This window comes from Pan troglodytes, chromosome 8, assembly GCF_028858775.2.
Source record: "Pan troglodytes isolate AG18354 chromosome 8, NHGRI_mPanTro3-v2.0_pri, whole genome shotgun sequence".
Taxonomy (NCBI): Eukaryota; Metazoa; Chordata; class Mammalia; order Primates; family Hominidae; genus Pan; species Pan troglodytes.
In genome coordinates, this window is record NC_072406.2 from 139,341,125 (window position 1) to 139,357,911 (window position 16,787).

Consider the following 16,787-nt stretch of genomic DNA (forward strand, 5'->3'; position numbering starts at 1 on the left):
TTTGACTGATGGGCACTTTTTGTAACTAAATCCCATTCAAAGGCTTAAAATATGCCGCCCAAGGTTGATTTCAAGATATATTAAATTGACCTAAAGAAAAATAAGTAGGAAAAAAAGTCCTACCTACATATGGGATGATGTATGGACATTTTCAAAATAGTCACAACCCAACTTTACCATAGCAAAAACAAGCAAACAACACCCCCCCTCTACCCCCCAGAAAACAACAAAAGCAAAAACATCAAAATAATCCCTGCAGTGAAACAAGATTTCCCCTTTATTACTAAGTACCTTCAGCCAAAAGGAACTGCACCACTTCATTTAAATGTGGTGCTGAATATTCGTTTGTGTTTGCATTGCTGGATTATCTAACTGCTGCTTTCCATCTGAAACCTAAGCCTTCAGAGATGTTGCTCCCCAGTAAACTATCTTAGCTTTCCCAGGACGGGGCCTTCACTGAGTGTAATAGAATCCCTGATCCCCAGGAGGTAGGGAAGGGGCTGACAATGACATGCATGAATGAGAATGTTTTCTAGAGAGGATGTAGTCTGCCACGTCCTGGAGCTGCTTTAGGGAGAGCAAAAACCAAAAAGTCCCTTTTGGCATCACTTGTGAGCTACTGGAGACCTGTTTGTATCTTTCATTATATATGCTTTTAAGTACCCAAGTTAGGAAGTAGCTATCTGTGAGCTTTTCTACCAGTCTTCATGCCAAAGTGATAATTTAGTAAAAAAAAAAAAGAAAAAGAACAAACAAGCCCTCGAAACCAACCTGAAAGTGCAGGATACAGATACTTATGGGCAGAGAGAGACTATTGCCTGTCTTTGGAAGCATTGCCAGCTATTGCTGGGAAGACCACTCCTGCTTAGAGGGGTGGAATTCTTTCTGAGCTAGCTTGTCCTGGAAGTCTCTGCCCCAAGAGTGTTCTTGATGAGTGTGCCTTGCAGCTGTTGGGATGGGCAACCTCACCTTTCCATTGGCTGGAAAATGAAGAAGATAAACCCCACTCTCATATGCAGGCAAAAGGTTCCTTTTGATAAAGTCGTGATTTCTCCATCTCAATAATAATAGTAATGCACCCATCCCAACCGCCCCAGAGCTTTGCTGTTCAGGAAACATAGGCATATCTCAAAGTACCCTTTACCTTAATTTTCAAAATCAGTGCCTTGTCTCATGACTTTTCAAGGTTGGTGAAGTTCTGAAGTACTTAAAAAAAAATTGCTGATTTAATAAACTTGCTAGTTGAATAAAAGAGTCAGACCAAGTAGAAAGTCGTTTTACCACAGATGTGACTTTTTCTTTTTGTGGTGAGTACATGTCCCGGGCAGTGCATGGGGCCTGTCACAACTGGCATCATTTCCATTTGGTTGAAATCCGAGCCTCTGCATCCTGCCTTGAGATCAGGGCAGAACCCTTGCTTTTTAGTTTCATGGAGGCTACATTATAACAGAGAGGAAGAGAGGGAGAGGGAAGCAAAGGAGGAGAAAGAAAGAGAAAAGAAGGGAAGGGGCACAGGCAGGAAAAGAACAGGAACATTCCAAAGCCATGTCTCAGGACATTAGAGCTAGAACCAGTGTCTGTGCTAATGGGACACTTGCAAACACCCTCTTATTTCACTTTACCTGGAGTTAGTTTTTGATTTCCTGCTTTCACAGATGAAAACAGGTTTTTAAATTGGATTCTGCATATTACCCCTGTGAAACTGCAGAACATAAGCGGTTTAAGTAGTTTCACACGGGGCTTTATTTCATTAGTGATATGCTGTATGGATTGTAATTCTCATAAACTGATAATATGCTGATTTACTGGAAACCAAATTGACAAGAAGCCTATCATGTGTATTGGCAGTCTGTTCAGCTTGCTGGACTTGGCCAGGAGACCTTGAGCTCCTGAGATTTTTTCATCCTTCTCTTAAAAAATAGCAAAAACATATCTTTATTTTCAGTTATTAAATTTTGAATTCACTTAACAGTTTCTTGTCTGTTTGCAGAACCACATGGAAGTAATGATAAAGTCTTGTTTCAGATATATAATGCCAACATACTAAAAATCTGAGCATACTCAAATATGCTTCTGCATCTTGAAGAGTAAGGTTGTCTATATGCTAGTAACATTTATCTGAATAACATGCCACATAGAAATACCTTTATGGGGACTTGGCCATAAATTCTTTGCCAAAGCCAATGTCAAGAAGGGTATTAACTAGGTTTTCTTCTAGGATTTTAATAGTTTGAGGTGTTAACATTTAAATCTTTAATCCAACTCAAGTTAATTTTTCTCATATCATGGAAGTTAAAGGGCCAGTTTTATTTGTATGCATATGTTAAGCCAGTTATCCCAGAACCATTTATTGAAAAGGAGTCCTTTCCCCATTGCTTTTTTCTTTATTTTTTCTCAGCCTTGTTGAGGATCAGATGGTTGTAGGAGTGCAGCTTTATTTCTGAGTTTTCTATTCTATTCTGCTGTTCTAAATATCTGATAAAATAAAAGTTGAAATTTTTAAAAAAGTATCTTTATGAAATCTAAAAATTGTGGAAAGTAATTAATCTCCTTAATCTAAGAGAATCCTTGTTAATGTATTTGAATACAGATATTTATAGAAATACAACTATAATTTGACCTAATATGCAGTAGTATACATGAGACTTAACAATTGAAACTGTTTTTTTATCTAAACAGAATCTGCTCATTTCCTTTTTACACCAGTAATGGTAGAGCCAGAGAACTTTGGTTCACAATGGAATCATCAAGTCATAAAACTTGAACTTCAAGGGATTTTTCAATTTTTTTTGGTTGGAGGTGGTGATAGGGAAATCTTCTTCAATGACAATAAGTTAATGACTTGCATTACTTCTTGGCCAAAGTTAAGACTAGAACAGAAGTTTTCTGACTCCCAATCTGTTCAGTATTTTCCCCATCATACCTGTGATTATCAGCCTTTTCTCACTCTGCCAACCAAAAATGTTCCCTTGGAATGACTTCTGACTGTTTGTGCTAAAATGAAGCAGTGGTTTTTCAAAGCTCACACATGACCGTATGGACTCTGCACAGTTGGTGCCATATTAAAATACAATGTCTCTTACCTTTTTTTCCCTCCACTTTCTGTTGTTATTTCCCAATCAATATTAAGGTCTGTCTTAGTTCACTTTGTGATGTTATAACAAAATTACCTGAGACTGGTAATTTATAAAGAACAAAAATTTGTTTCTCATGGTTCTGGTGGCTGGGAAGTCCAAAATCAAGGCACCAGCAAGTTTGGTTGTCTGGTGAGGGCTGTTCTCTACTTCCAAGATGGCGCCTTGTTGCTGCATCCTCTGGAGGGGAGAAAGCTGTGTCCCCTCCTGGTGGGATGGAAAGGGAAGCCAACCTAGGGCTAAGTGAAACCTCTTTTTTAAGGGCCTTAATCCCACCTCTTAAAGGATGCACTTCTTAATACTCTCACACTGGCACTGGCAATTTTGGAGGGGGCACATTCAAACTATAGCAAGGACTAACTTCTAGCATATTGTTTATTTAATTCCCCAAATTAAGTAGTGGGGACTGCAGATTAGTTCTGAAGTTTTCCTTTCAGGAGAAAGTAGAATAAAAGGGTAAAGAAGAAACCATAAATTCATCTTGGGTGGAAGTGGACTTTCTGAATATATTCTACACATCCCAACAATTGTGAATGTGCTTTGCCATCTTATCAAAGCAGTATTATATTATAGAAGGAAAGGCTTTGGTTGAGCATATGGCTATTTCTGAGTTACTTAGCTTTATATTAACTTTCTCATCACCAGTTGGCCTACTTGCTTAGGCCAATTAGTCCTTGGCCATTTTGTCTATGTGGGCATGCTAGGTCATGTCAGGGCTGATTTTTTCTTTTCAAAAATTTTTAATTGTGGTAAAATATATATCACATAGAATTTATCACCTTTGCCATTTTAAGTGTACAGTCCAGTATTGTGAAGAACATTCACATTTGTGCATGACTAACTTCCAGAACTCTTTTTATGTTATAAGACTAAAACTCTCTACCCGTTAAATAACAACACCCCATTTCTTCCTCCTCTCAGCACCTGTAGAACCACCATTCTACTTCCTGTCTCTATGAGTTTGGTTACTCTAGGTTATTGGGCCAATTTTGACAGCCTTTCTTGAGGTGGAATCCTCTTCCCAACATACTTATTTCCATTGCCAACCATGACCCTGCCCATGGAGCTCTATCCTACACTCTATCCCATCCCCGTCTTCAGCCCATCCTGTTTGGCGACACCCACCATGGCCCCAGCCCACATCTTCAGCAGGTGCAGAATGTCTCTTAGTGTTGACTTACACCCTGGCAGTCCTGTGCACCGTTCACAGGATAGTCTTACTTACAGATTGAGAATCTACAGTTTTGAGATCGTTATCTTTACATTTCTGTATCCTCCATCCTTCACAGAGTCTTCAGCACAGAGCATGAGTTCAAAATCAATGCTGGGAGCACTAGGAGAAAATTACAGAGAAAAAAATGTTCAAAGATTTCATGTGGTTAAACATTCCTTCCTTCCACTTTTGCATCCTAGATTGACCCCTGTTGTGTCTTCCTAGATAAATGGGAAGTGGTCTGTCTCAGTTGATGTGATATTTAAATATACCAGAGTTTGGAGTTTGCAGAGAAAGAGTGTGGAGAAGCTAAGTAGGGAAACTTGATGAGTCCCTAGACTGAGGATACAGGAGAATGAAGAGGAGGCAGGAGTGGGGAGGAAGGAACAGAGAACCAGGAGGCCCAGGGACGTGTGTGTTGCAGCAGCTTTGAGTGTGAATGGGCGAGAATGAACTGCATGTGGGGCTGCCACATTTAACAAATAAAAATATAAGATATGCAGTCAAATTTTAATTTCAGGTAAAAAAAAACCTTAAGTCTATCCATGCAATATTTAGGATATACTTACACTAGAAAAAATGTTGCTTATCTGAAATTCCAATTTTACTGAGTGTCCTGGATTTTGTCTGGCAACCCTAGCTGTAAAGGGAAGAAGGAGCTTTGTAGGGTAGAGCCAAGCACTGGACAAAGGCATGGATGGAGGAGCGATCGGTGTCCCCAGTCCAGTTCAGTAATATGGAGGGAGGAGGGTGGAGATTACAAGAATTAAAAGCAAAGATGGGGGCCGTAGAATTCCATCTTCTACCTGTAAAGAATTTGCCCTTTTTTTTCACTTTAATTGATTTTTCCCTCTGTTTTTAAGTTGTTCTCTTTTGAATACTCTGCTTATAGATTTATTTCCTAAGCAAGTGCTGTTAAATGGCCTCCACTTCACAGGCTCCATGGAGGAGCAGAGCTCTCCTCTCTCTATGCTGATGCTTTCAGCATCCTCAGAATAGCAGCTGGAAGGCAGTAGGTTTTATGGGGATAACTGTGCACTCACCAGTTTAGATGTGTGGTTGCTAAGAGTCACGGTATTTGTTTGCAAACCTGTTGGTACCATTGGTCCATGTTTAGCTTTGTTTAATATACATAAACAAAAAAGTGTAACTGGAAGCTATGGTATTTTATTTTTCAATTAGCTATGGAAAGTACAAGAAAATCAAGTTGCTAAGCAATTTCTGTTGAATTGGATGTGGGTGGAACCATTATCAAAGGTTGGAAGAAATCGTAAAAATGGAGGAGCATTTTATATTCACGTTGTTTTTCCTATGTCTTCAAGTTCTTTAAAGGAACTGAAACTGGAAATTGCAGAAAATGCATTATGGGTGTGATTTATGAGGTAAAGAAGAGTACACAGTGCATGGTGTGTTGTTATGGCAACCCTAGGAAACTAACATCAAGATCTTATCTCAAGATATTGATCCTCATGTATGTTAACATGAGAGGCATGTGTGTCTTGTGTGGAGGGCCTCTCCAGGTGAGAGGTGGCCGTGCTTTCACTCATGGTCAGCTCCAGTCTGCTCAGGGAGCTCTGGGCATCCATGTGCCCATGTGTCATCCTTGTGACATCCCTTCAGTGTCAGCTACTTTTATCCTTTGATCCACTGCTCCAGGGCTCATAATACATGATGTAATTGGTTGGAAACGTGGATGTCCAAAAAGTGCATCAACGCTCAAGGTCACGTGTCCTTTGTTTTGAGGTGTCACTCTGGGCAGAGCTGTCCGGTGCAACTCAGGGGAAGTGGTGTCCTGGTGAGAACCAAGTCAGAATGTGGCTTGAAATGAGCTCTTGTATGAAGCTGGCAAATTATGGCTTATCTTCCCTTTAGTAGGTTTTCTTCATTTATTTCCTTAATTTAATGGAATGCCTTAGTGCTATTTCAATTAAAAAATATTGATGGTAAACGTTTGGGAGGACATTCTGCATCCTTTGATGCTCAAGATTTTCTGTTCTCCAAAGCAATAGAGACATTAGCCTCACTCAAAGGAGAGTAAAATTATGTTCAATGTGTAAACTTGCTTGCTGCGTAACAAAGTAATATTATGGCAGGGTGTTTGACAGAGACTCTTTAGCTTAATGAAATTCTATCAGGGAGATGCAGTTTTAATAGCGTCGTTCATTGCTTTTTGTCCCTGTAGTCTTTAAAGGCTCACATGTGGGGAGGACAGTGGCTGCATCTGAGCTGCCAGCAGCAGTGCAGGAGTTCAGATGTGAAATTTCACTCATGCCAGCATTTCCAGCATTTATTTTTAATCAGGATCTGCGCTTACCGATGGCCTGTTAAAAAGGAATTGTGTAATTAGCCTACTAAATCACCTTTTCTTCCTCAGTCTCTTCACATCTCTGAAAAACAGCCCCCATATCACTGTGGCTTACTCTCTCTCTCTCAATATGTTGTAGGAACTACAGAAGTTTCAGCATACCCACAAATACTGGGTTGAATACCTCTTTTCAAACATTAGTTTTTGAAATTGTAGTCAAGTTTTTAAAAAACGGTTGAATCAGAGTATATCAAATTGTCATGTTAACGTGGTAACATCATAAACAAGTTTCCTTGGGAGATAAATTTTGTGGTTTCTGTACATAGAGACCACCTTTCTTTTTGGTCAACATTTCATTCCTCCTGTGTTTTTGTGTTGTGTTGTGTTGTGTTGTGTTGTGTTGTGTTGTGTTGTGTTGTGTTGTGTTGTGACAGGATCTTGCTCTGCCACCCAGGCTGGAGTGCAGTGGTATGATCGTGGCTCACTGCGGCCTTGACCTCCTAGGCTAAAGTGATTCTCTCACTTTAGCCTCCCAAGTAGCTGGGACTACAAGCACTTGCCACTAGGCCTGGCTAATTTTTTTCTTTCTTAAAAATTTTTTGTGGAGATTAGGTCTCACTGTGTTGCCCAGACTGGTCTCAAACACCTGGGCTCAAGCGATCCTTCTGCCTTAGCTTCCCCAAATTCTGAGATTATAGGTGTGAGCCACTGTGCCGAGCCAGTTTCTCCTAGGTTTTAAAAGATTGACTTTATAGTTTGGATCTGCAAATAAGTTTTAAAAAATTGTAGAACCTGTTCCCATGTATCCTTCGTTCAGTCTCTGCCCTCATTATTGACATTTTGTGTTACCATGTCACAGTGGTCACAACTAATAAATCAATACTGAAAATCTCTTTGAATTCCTAACAATGTCTGATTATTTAGTTTTACTAATCTCAAAATTTGAAACAACATAAATCAGCAACTTTCAAGGTTTTTTTCTGAAAGAAAGTAGCTTAGAAATGTATACAAAAGCAAATCAACTCAAAGTGTGTGTTTATCATTTAGAAAGGTAAAAATCTATTTTTCCTATCAAAATTATCTCTTAATGCTTTTTAATTTAACAACATGGTGTTAGTTAACTCAGGATTTTCTTGAGTTTAGTAATTCTGTCTTGCTAATGCACCTTCAATTTCTACTTACTTAGTAGAATGTTAATATTACAGATCGAGCATCCCTAATTGGAAAATTCGAAATCGGAAATGCTCCAAAACCCCCAAATTTTTGTGTGCTAACATGATGCTCAAAGGAAATGCTTATTGGAGCATTTTGGATTTCAGATGAGAGATATTGAACCGGTAAGTATAATGCAAATATTCCAAAATCTGAAATAATCTGCAATCTGAAACATTTCTTGTCCCAAGCATTTTGAATAAGGGATACTCCACTTTTATTCTTATTCACCAAGAAACCACCAGAGAAGACATCGAGCATCAAATGAAAGCTACAGATGAGCACTTTACTTTTTTGGGAGTGCTGTTTGTTCATATAAAGAAGTGAGGCTTTTTAAGAAGTGGCCTTTTTAGGCCTTAGCACCTTTTTAAGCTGATCACTGTCTCCTTGTCTATAGAGGGGACCCAGGAAATCTTAGGTGACAGTGAGGCTCAGGGTGGAGCTTGGTTACTTGTCTCAGCATCAAGGGACAGGATCAGGGGAAAGGATGCTGAGCTGTGCTTGTGGGTGAGAAATGAGTTAATTAACCCCTTTCTGCCATGATAACTCTGGTGTTTGTTTTCTGCTATTTAGGCTATCAAAGTTAGTTAGTGACTCACAGCAAAAAGAAGATACTGATATTTTCTTGGGTTTTGTTTATAATCATGTTTTGAGCTTACATAGACATGCTCTTTCTTAAAATTCATTTATTTGCTTTTCATCCATGGAAAACCAGTTTTTTTCCAATGAGTTATAAAGTATTTAATAAGAAGAGATTCTGATTTAATTATATCCAGAGATGGCTTTGGATCATGTTATTTAAGATGGAGAATGACTATTTAGAAATATTAATGTTTGGCCGGGTGCAGTGGCACACACCTGTAATCCTAGCACTTTGGGAGGCTGAGGCAGGCAGGTCACTTGAGGTCAGGAGTTCAAGACCAGCTTGGCCAAACATGTTGAAACCCTGTCTCTAATAAAAATACAAAAAACAGCCAGGCATGGTGGCACACACCTGTAATCCCAGCTACTTGGGAGGCTGAGGGAGGAAAATCACTTGAACCTGGGAGGAGGTTGCAGTGAGCCAAGATCACGCCACTGTACTCCAGCCTAGGTGACAAAACAAGACTCTGCTTCAGGAAAAAAAAAAAAAAAAAAATTGGTGTGGTGGTGCATGCCTGTAGTCCCAGCTGCTTGGGAGCCTGAGGTAGGAGGATCACTTGAACCCAGTAGGTTAAGGCCGTGGTGAGCTCTGATCACACCCCTATACTTTAGCCTGGGAGAGACAGCAAGACCCTGTCTCAAAAAAAAAGAAAAGAAATATTAATGTTCATATGTATCTATATATTATCTATATCTGTATATTTTTATATTATAATTTAAATCATTTCAGTAGAAGTTTGAAGTAGGAGTTTTAGGGAGAGGGAAAAAGGAGTGCATGCATTAAACATTCCTTTAGGGTCAAGACGATGGAGCCATTGAGTACATTTTAATGAATGTGAATGTTATCTGGGCTGCTAGAAAAGAATGAAAAAGCCGTACTTAATTGTTTAAGGAAACCATAGAAGAATCTACTGTTGGGTAAGTTGCTACCCAAATATACATACATTCTTTTTCAAAATATATCCTGAAGTTCATATTTTCCACCATTAAATCTATTCTCTTCCTGCCAGGAAACCTGAACTAGAGAGGTTTGGAGGTCTTATGTTGTTACATGCCAAAAATATAGAAAGTAATTTATGAGAAGGACAAGAATTGTGATACATTACTAAGGCGCATGTAATTTTCTAAGTACTAAACTGACAGGTGTTTTATATATTTTTTTATGTTTTATTGGTAAAGACAGAAAACAAATACATCTTAGTCAAACAGTGTTCCCCGACTTACCCCATCAATGCCAAGGGCACAGGAGGGGGTCTGCAGTAACTTCCTGAAGCAAAGCAGGGAGGAGAGCAGGTAACCCATGACATGACCTGGCTTGCGAGTCTTGATGTTTTCTGTGGGTTTCATTCTTTCCTTTGAGATCCCAGGCAAATGACACAACATAGGTTGTAATGGAACCCCTCCTTTTCCTTGTTTAGACTCTTGAACGTCTCATATTGCTCCTGACTGCCAGCAACCAAATGAAGGGCTTCATTAGTTATAGCTAATTAACTACACACCAGACTGAAGGATTTCTAGCCAAGGAGTTTGGGGTTGCTTTGGAATAATAGCAAGAAGCTAGTCTTTTGAGTTTTAACTGTTGGATCCCTAGCTTAGAAAGTTACCAGTACCCTTTTTAATTTTTTACTCTGTAATGGGCAGGAATAGAAATTATGTACAACAGTGGAAAAGTAGAAAACCATATCAAACCTGATGTACTCATAAGAAGTAGTTGGATGGGCATGGTGGCTCATGCCTGTAACCCTTGCACTTTGGGAGGCTGAGGCAGGTGAATCACGAGATCAGGAGTTGGAGACTAGCCTGACTAACATGGTGAAAACCTGTCTCTACTAAAAATACAAAAAGTTAGCAGGGCATGGTGGCGGGTGCCTGTAATCCCAGCTACTTGGGAGGCTGAGGCAGGAGAATCGATTGAACCCGGGAGGCAGAGGTTGCAGTCAGCCAAGATCATGCCACTGCACTCCAGCCGGGGCGATAGTGCGAGAGACTCTGTCTCAAAAAAAAAAAAGATGTAGTTAATAACATATGCTTCTCCTTAAGTGATCACCCAAGTTGTTGGAGTTTCCTAATCATCAGTTTTTTTCTCTGTCACTTTGAGCTTCCTGGAATAGGACTGAATTTGCAAGTTGAATGATTATGCGTAAGGCTCAGGAAAAACTTGAAGGCAGATAAAATTGATTTATACTCCTTAGCTCTACCCTACCCTATCTACAGGTATTTCTTGGCGGTCAGTGAAGGATCAAACAAGAACAGGGTTGGGTAATGCTGTCAGCCAGGCCCACTACATCCCATGCCAGGCGCTCATGGCATCCTGTCTCTGCTCCTGCCTCACTTTCCACCTCTCTGCCCAGCCCCCATAAATAGTATGTGGGAAGCTGGGCACAGTGGCTCACACCTGTCATCTCAGCACTTTGGGAGCCGAGGTGGATGGATCGCTTGAGGTCAGGAGTTCGAGACCAGCCTGGCCAAAATGGTGAAACCCCATCTCTACTAAAAAATACAACAATTAGCTGGGCATAGTGGTGCGTGCCTGTCATCCCAAGTACTCAGGAGGCTGAGGCAGGAGAATTGCTTGAACCCCGGAGGCAGAGGCTGCGGCGAGCCAAGATGGTGCTACTGCATTCCAGCCTCGGTAACAGGGGAAGACTGGGTCTCAGAATGAAAACAAACAAACAAACAAAAGAGTGGGTGGAGCTCCTGATGCCTTCGCCATTGTGATTACACAATACTTCTACCTGGACTGCTTTTCTCCCGCTCCCATCCCCACCTTCACCTGGGAGGCATGCTATTGCGTTCCCCACAGCACCCAAGTCACCCCGTCATGGCTCTGTCACGCTGCATACACCACTGCACCTTTAAAGGGTCATTGCTCACTAGACACAGGGGCAGAGACCATGTTGCGTATTTTCTTCCATGCCCCAAGCCCCAGCACCGGACTTGGCCTATAGCAAGTGACAATGCTTGTTTTTATTAACGAATGAGTACATGATCCCAGGAATCTCGTTGAAGTCCAGTTCTCCACGTGGCCACCCTTGACTCCCACAGCTGACCTGGGATTGACACCGTGGCCAGCCCTGTTCCTCACCTGATGCCTGCCTGTAGTCTTCGGCCTTTCTGCTCCAGAACTTTTCATCCTGGCCCCTTTAGGGCCATGGCAGCACAAATACACTTAGTAGGTGAGGCCATGAGGACACCTACCACCGTTAAGGATGCCTGTGGGGAATAGGGAGATGGAGGATAGGCTGGTAAGACCCTGCCAGTGCGGGCCTGCCTCAGTGCCTTGGCACGAGGTATTCCCAGTGCCTCTGAGCTGCATCCCAGTGTGTCCTGAGCACCCATCTGGCCTGGCAAGAAGCAGGCACGAAAGGCATATGGGTCGTAGCCTCTAGCCTCCTGCCACCTGCATTCCAAGCCACGTTCCAGTAGCACTTTAACTGAAACATCTAGCTACACAAGATGGGCTGAGCACTCTACACAGATGCTGGTCCATGCAGAAACAACCCTACCCCTTCTGCACCTGAAAGGGTTCCCTCTGATTAGAAAAGGGTTGCTTCAAGTTCGGTTATAAAGGAAGGCTTGTGCGTAGTTAGTGGGGAAGCCACAGGGACGTGCAACTTCTCCCTACAGCCCTGAGGTTCCAGGCACTAAGAACTTGGCACGTCTTTCCATGCTGGCTGAAATCAAAATGAAACCTTTGACTTTTGCCCCTTCTGCTGGGGCATTGACATTGGGGTTTGACACTGGCTCAGACAGTCAAATCTGGAAGCCAAACCTTAGAAGCCCAATCTTAGAGTGGCATTAGGACTAAGCTGAGAATAATTTCTCAGTGATCCCATTCATCTGCCTCCCAGTGTACTAAAGTAGGACTTTGAACCTTCCAGAAACCTGATATGTTGGCAATTTCTCAAGCTTTGACTCTTTCTTCCCCATTGCCTCTAAACCCTAGCTTGAATTTTACTGGCTGCCTTATAATTGCTATTTGTTAAAAATCAAAACGATTTTCCATCCTGGTAAAATGGTAAAAATATCAGTAGTTTGCAGACAGTAAATATCTGTCTTTAATATTTCAAAAACAAGCCATATTTGCCTCCTGCCTGTTGTCCTTATGAGGGAATTATGCTGTGGGGTGGTAGAGTGAGAAGGGTTAAATCACTGGGGACCCACCTTCCCTCGTTCCTCATGGAATTTAGATGAATGCGCTCTTGCTAAATTCTCCAGAACGTGTATGTGCGTCACCCCCGCGCTGCCCGGCCCGGAGGTGGCTGGAAGTCTCACTTTGTTTTTCATCTGCTGGGTGGTGACCAGCAGAGAGCACTGAGCGGACTGTTCTTTCCAATGCTATAAAAAGCCTGTTTGCAAAATGAGGATTTCTGCTTCCAGGGGCTGAATTCCACGTCTGCATTATGCTTGCTGGGTGGGTACCAGGCACAGTCTGTGGCTTGGTCGTAGCCTTTGCCATGTCTTTGGATGATGTGACATTCCTGAGACACATGGTGGAGCTCTGCAGGTGGTGAGCAGCCACGAGGCTGTGCTTGCATGCTGGAGCAGAACCTTGTTACTGCTGATTGAATAGCCTCGCAGACCCCTTTTCTGTCAGACACAAAGCCATGTGTTTTTGTTCCATGTGGAAAATCACACACATTCTCTAGCATATTAGATTGCCGTTATGTCAACATTTTTAAATTTTATTGTTTAAATTGACGAATAAAAATTATGTATATTTATGATGTACGACATGATGTTTTGATGTATGCTTACATTGTGGAACAGCTAAATTGAGGTAACTAACATGCATTCTCTCACATACTTATTTTTCACGTGTGGTGAGAACACTTAAAAACTACTGTCTTTGGCCGGGTGCAGTGGCTCACACCTGTAATCCCAGCACTCTGGGAGGCTTAGGCGGGTGGATCACCTGAGGTCAGGAGTTCGTGAGCAGCCTGGCCAACATGGTGAAACCCTGTCTTTACTAAAAAATACAAAAAATTAGCCGGGCGTGGTGGTGCGCACCTGTAATCCCAGGCTGAGGCAGGAGAATCGCTTGAACCCACCAGGCAGAGGTTGCAGTGAGCCGAGATCGCACCACTGCACTCCAGCCTGGGTGACAGAGCAAGACTCCATCTCAAAACAAAACAAAACCAACCAACCAAACAAAAAAACCCCACAAAACTACTGTCTGCAGTTTTCAAGTGTGCAGTATATTGCTGTTAACTAAAGTCACCGTGATGTAGACTTCTTGAACTTATTCTGCCTGTCTAAATGAAATTTTGTTTTCTTTGACCATCGTCTCCCCAGTACCCCCACTCTCCAGTCCTTGGTAACCACAATTCTACTTTCTGCTTCTATGAGTTCGACTTGTAGAGTCCACTTAGAAGTGAGATCATGCTGTGTTTGTCTTTCTGTGCCTTACTTATTTCCCTTAAAATAATGCCCTCCAGGTCCATCTATGTTGTTCCAAATGATGGTATTTCCACCTTTTTAAAGGCTGAACAGTACTCCGCTGTGTTTTTAGATCCCATTTTCCGTATCCATCCATTGATGCACGCTTAGGCTGTTTCCCTATTTTGACTATTGTGAATAACGCTACAGTGTACCTGGGAGTGCAAATATGTCTTCAGCATATTGATTTCATTTCCTTTGGGTATATTCTCAGAGGTGGGATTGCAGCATCATTTGATAATTTTAGTTTTAATTTTTCGAGGACCCTCCATTGTGCTTTCCGTAATGGCTGTTTACAAATTTACACTCCCATTCACAGCACACAGGGGCTCCCGTTTCTCCACATCCTAACACTTGTTCTCATTCCTTTTGTTGATAGTAGCCATTCTAACAGGTGTAAGGTGATAATTTTATTCTGGTTTTGATTTGCATTTCCCTGATTATTAGCGATGTTGAGCATTTTTTCATACATATGTTGGCCACTTTTTATTTTGAAAAATATCTATCCAGTGATCACCTTAGCCACACATGTACTAAATATGTCTGTCCATTTCCTTTGCCCCTTTCTGAAACAGGTCATTTATTTTCTGGCTATTAAGTTATCTGAGTTTTTTATATATTTGAGATATTAATCCCCTTTCAGATATATGAATTGCAAATATTTTCTCCCATTTTGTAGGGAGTCTCTTCACTCGGGTGATTGTTCCTTTTACTGTACAAGAGCTTTCTAGTTTGATTTAACATCATTTGTCTATTTTTAGCCTTATTTTTTACTGTGCTTTTTAAGGTTATATCCAAAAACTCATTGCTCAGACCAATTTCAAGAGGTTTTTTTTTTCTTTATGTTTTCTTCTAGCAGTTTTACAGTTTCAGGCCTTGGGTTTTTAATACATTTTGAGTTAATTATTGTATATGGTATGAGATGAGGTTATAATTTCATTCTTTTACATGTGGAGATCCAGTTCTAACAGCATCATTATTGAAGATTATCCTTTCCTCATTGTGTGTTTTTGGCATCTTTGTTGAAAATCAATTGACTGTAAGTGCGTGGATTTATTTCCAGGCTCTCTGTCCTGTTTCATTGGTCGATGAGTCTGTTTTTATGGCCAGCACTATATTGTTTTGATTACTATAGCTTTATATTAGATCTTGAAAAATCTGGTAGTCTGATGCCTCCATCTTTGTTATTTTTGCCCAAGATTGCTTTAGCTGTTCTGGGTTTTTTGTTTTTTGTTTTTTTGTTTGTTTGTTTTTGGTGGTTCCAAACCCATCTTAGGATTGTTCTTTTAATTTTAGTGAAAAATGTCATTGGAATTTTGAATAGGACTTGCATTGGATCTGTAGATAACTTTGGGTAATATGGATATTATAGCAATGTTAATTCTTCTAATCCATGAACATAAGGTATCTTTCCATTTATTTTTATCATCTTCAGTTTCATCAATGTTTTATAGTTTTCAGTATACAGATCTCTCTCTTTCTTGGTTTAATTATTCCTAAGTCTTTTATTTTTTGAAGCATATTTTATCACACGTTTGATTACTTTTATTAATGCAACTTTCATTAAACAACCAGAAATTTTTGTTTTAAGACTCATCTGGTAATTCTTTTCTATCAGAGCAGGGTTAAAGTTTGCTTTGAAAATGATCACATGGAGATCAAACTCTCTTTAGCGAATGGGTAGACTGAATCCAAGGCTTTTTTTTTTTTTTTTTTTTAACATTTAAATGCCCTCTCCACAAGCCCCACCACAAAGTTATTTTGAAAATACGAATTCAGTACTATTCGATACAAGAAAATGTTGGTATAGTCAGTGTCTTACAATGTATATTTTAAGTGTATTGTAAAAAAGAATATTCAGTGCATGAATTTCTTTTTCTTAGTCTTTTTTTTTTTATTATTTTGAGGTGAGGTCTCTCTCTGTTGCCCAGGTTGGAGTGCAGTGGCACAATCATGGATCACTGCAGCCTCCACTTCCTAGGCTCAAGCAATTCTTCTTCCTCAGCCTCCCCAGCAGCTGGGACTTCAGGCACACACCACCATGCCTGGCTAAACACATTTCTTTAGAACAGTGCCATTTAGCTAGAGGCTTGGGGATCTTTAAAAATACTAGAAATGACATCTATAACTTTGTCAGAAGCACATTCACTCATTAATTGATAGAATCATTGTCCCCTTATTTAGACTCAAGGCTTTTGTTGGAATAAATGTTTTCCCTTCCTTCTTGTTTGTGTCAGGCTTTCTTCTTTTCTTTGCCTTTTAATGTTCTTTCAAACAAATAGAAGACTGAGTGCATTCGCTCAGACATCTTCATTTGTTCAAATAAACGTCTCCATTTTTTCAGACAGACTTGAACAAATGGAGAGACAATTCGTGTGTCACCTAGGTAAAGGCTGTCTGCTAGCGGTCCTTCAGCAAGCAAAACCAAGGTCCCTGCACACATGGAGTTCATATTCTAGTGAGGAGAGACATAAACAATTTATGCAATTTGTGTCAACCTGATTGGTGCATGGAGAAGGCAGAAAAGGAGGGAAGGAAGTGAGCCAGGTGGTCAGCTGGCAGAGAAGCGTTCCGTAGAGGGTGCAGGTAGAGTACAATCCTGAAGGGTGCAGACCTTTTAGTTCTGCATCTTGGTGGTCATACGTATTGGAAGAGCTTGAGAAAAATGAAAATACCATTTAGCTTAAGAAGTTGTGAGTTATCTGCAAGTCAACTCATTTCAGGAGTGGAAGAATCCCCGGAATGATTTCCTAATATCAAAATGTATGCAGGTTTCTCTTTTGAATGTCTTGTATATTTAGAGAGGGTGCTGTACAAAGTCTCTTGTTTTCCATACAGCAAA

At 40.7% G+C, this 16,787-nt stretch overlaps 1 protein-coding gene and 1 long non-coding RNA gene across 8 annotated transcripts in view; one reads left to right on the plus strand and one right to left on the minus strand.

The window, feature by feature from the left end:
- DOCK1 (dedicator of cytokinesis 1) overlaps positions 1 to 16,787 on the plus strand; it is a 585,238-nt gene that overhangs the window by 314,884 nt on the left and 253,567 nt on the right. The gene's annotated exons all lie outside the window — the stretch shown is intronic.
- On the minus strand, positions 2,305 to 10,355 carry LOC129136158 (uncharacterized). Its single transcript, XR_008537508.1, has 3 exons — positions 9,731 to 10,355; positions 4,360 to 4,467; positions 2,305 to 2,475 (listed from the first exon to the last, which is right to left on the minus strand). It is a non-coding gene; the product is annotated as an uncharacterized LOC129136158 (long non-coding RNA).